We start from the raw sequence: 2,983 nt of genomic DNA, 5'->3' as shown, positions 1-2,983 counted from the left end.
GGTCAAACATCACAACATTAATTACGAAATTAGGGTTGTTTAATTAATTATTATTAATTAGGGTTTAATTAAAATATTAATTAGTTTTAGTTAATTAAATTTGTATTTTTAGGTTTTAATTAGTTTGATTACTTATAAAATTTAATACTTTTATAAAATATTAATTTAAAAATAATATTTTTGTAAAAATTGTATTTTTTTACAACTTTAAGTTTATTTTTATATTTTGTATCTTTTTATTTGTTTTCGCGTAATATTTGTACTTTTCGTTCGTATTTAGTTTTAATTCATAGTTTTTGCCATAGTTATTTTTATTTCTAGATTTTTAGGCTTTGCCGTAAAATTCCTTAAGTGCTTTTTCTTTAGACTAAGATTTAGGTGCTTTAGAATTTTACGACGCCGTTTTTAAATTTTAGTACCTTTTTAAGTTATTGCCATTTGGGATATAGAATTCCTTTTAAGCTTTAATACACTTAGACGCAACTTTTAATTCTTAGTTTTTAGACTTTTAAGTTTCGACGCGCTACTTTCTTATTTTTATTTTTCGACGCCTATTATTTTTCAGCATTTTATTTTTCGACGTTTTTCGACACGCTCTTTTTCTTTGTTATTTCTCGGCAGTCTAGTTTTTAGGGCTTAGAATTTTCTATTTCTTCTCTAAAATTTCTTTAAAATTCAACGAAAAATTATTTTAAGCGGTTAAATTGATAGACATCCAAAATTTTCTGCTTCGTAGTAATAGTTGGATTTGTTAGTGGCTGAGTTGTGAGCTTCCGATTTAAAGGGTTCTGGCTCCTTGCTGCATCTATTGGCTATTCGAAACGTGGGCAAAAGCAGAAAAGTCTATTAATTTGATAACTTATATAATTTTTATCTTTTATAACTAATAGGATATTCAGTGAATGCACCGAGCAAAACGTTCACCACCTTTTGTACGTTCACCACCTGTAACTCGATCAAGACATCTAGAAAATATTGTCGCCGTTGATTTTTCTTTAGAATCGTCATCCAGTCGACCAAGTACTCCAATTCAAATTTCCGATAATCCATTTTTTGAACCCGACCTCATAATTGAGAATCCGGAGAATATTCAGGGACAATTCATAGATCCTGAACCATTAATCTTTCCTCCGGAACCACCAATCATTCAAACAGAGATTGTCGAGGAACAAATCATTAAATCAGAATCCTCCAGTGATTCAGATTCAACAAATTCAATCATGGAAAATCTGGAACCTCTAAGTATGGAAGACCGAATGAGAGCTAAACGCACTGGCCAAGGTCACACAATTACTCAACCAGACATTAATGCGCCAGATTATGAAATCAAAGGACAAATTCTACACATGGTAACTAATCAATGCCAATTTAGTGGTGCGCCGAAGGAAGATCCAAATGAACATCTTCGTACCTTTAACAGGATTTGTACTTTATTCAAAATAAGAGAAGTGGAGGATGAATAGATATATCTCATGTTATTTCCCTGGACTTTAAAGGGAGAAGCCAAAGATTGGTTAGAATCATTACCTTAAGGGGCAATTGATACATGGGACGTTTTAGTTGAAAAATTTCTTAAACAATTCTTTCTAGCATCTAAAGCCGTAAGACTTCAAGGAGAAATTGTTACGTTCACACAGAAGCCAAATGAAACTCTATATGAAGCATGGACAAGATTTGGAAAGTTATTGAGAGGATGTCCGCAACATGGTTTAGACACTTGTCAAATAGTACAAATATTCTACCAAGGATGCGACATCACTACACGAAAAGACATAGATATAGCAGCTGGTGGTTCCATTATGAAGAAAATAGCAACTGACGCTTACAAAATTATTGATAATACTATTTCCCACTCACATGAGTGGTACCAAGAAAAAGATATCGTTAGATCATCTAAAGCAGCTAGAGCCGATTCTAGCCATGACTTAGATTCCATTTCCGCAAAGATAGATGTTGTCGAGAGACGAATGAAAAAGATGACTAAAGATATCCACTCAATAAGAATTAGTTGTGAGCAGTGTGAAGGGCCACATTTGACAAAAGATTGTCTCAGTATTGAACTAACAATGGAACAAAGAGAGAATGTTTCATACATAAACCAAAGGCCTGGAAATAATTATCAGAATAATTATCAACCGCCAAGACCAATCTACAATCAAAACCAGAATTATAACCAAAATGTTCCATACAACAACCAACAAGGTCCTAGTAATCAACAAGTATCCAATAATACTTACAACCAGCAAAGACCTAATTTTCAAAATAAACCACCTCAAACCGATGATAAAAAGCCAAATTTAGAAGACATGATGTCGAAGCTAGTTGAATCTCAAACGCAGTTTTTCACATCTCAGAAACAAACCAATGAACAAAATGCTCAAGCATTTAGAAATCAACAAGCTTCTATTCAAAATTTGGAACAAGAAGTGAGCAACCTAGCAAGGTTGATAGGTGAAAGAAAACCGGGAAGTTTACCTAGTGATACAAATGCTAACCCCCGGAATGAAACAGCTAAAGCCATTACCACAAGAAGTGGTATTACACTTAAACTACCTGAAATACCTGTAATTTCTGATGAAGCTATTCCTACTCCACAAGAACCACAATCTGAACAAGATAAGGAAAAAGAACCGGTAGTTGAAAAGGATAATGAAGATAACAAAATTAAGGCTAAACCTTATGTTAAACCATACCAACCACCACTTCCTTACCCGAATAAAATGAAAAAAGAGAGACTTGAAGCCGAGCAATCCAAATTCTTGGATATGTTTAAACAGATAAATGTAAATCTTCCTTTCATTGATGTGATTTCAGGAATGCCTAGATATGCCAAATTCTTGAAAGATCTAATCACAAATAGAAAGAAAATGGAAGAACTCTCGGCTGTTACAATGATTGCTAATTGTTCTGCAGTGCTGTTGAATAAGATACCAGAAAAATTATCTGATCCAGGAAGTTTCACAATTCCATATTTTCTGGGTAG

The 2,983-nt window shown here is 33.2% G+C and overlaps 1 non-coding gene across 1 annotated transcript; it reads right to left on the bottom strand.

The window, feature by feature from the left end:
* Positions 1-1,604: 1,604 nt before the first annotated feature.
* LOC139903276 (small nucleolar RNA R71) lies at positions 1,605-1,711 on the bottom strand. The gene has a single exon (XR_011778107.1). It is a non-coding gene; the product is annotated as a small nucleolar RNA R71 (small nucleolar RNA).
* Positions 1,712-2,983: the final 1,272 nt, after the last annotated feature.

Source organism: Rutidosis leptorrhynchoides, chromosome 3 (assembly GCF_046630445.1).
Source record: "Rutidosis leptorrhynchoides isolate AG116_Rl617_1_P2 chromosome 3, CSIRO_AGI_Rlap_v1, whole genome shotgun sequence".
Classification (NCBI taxonomy): Eukaryota; Viridiplantae; Streptophyta; class Magnoliopsida; order Asterales; family Asteraceae; genus Rutidosis; species Rutidosis leptorrhynchoides.
The sequence above is the reverse complement of the archived record's forward strand: the minus strand, read 5'-3'. Positions and strand labels throughout refer to the sequence as shown.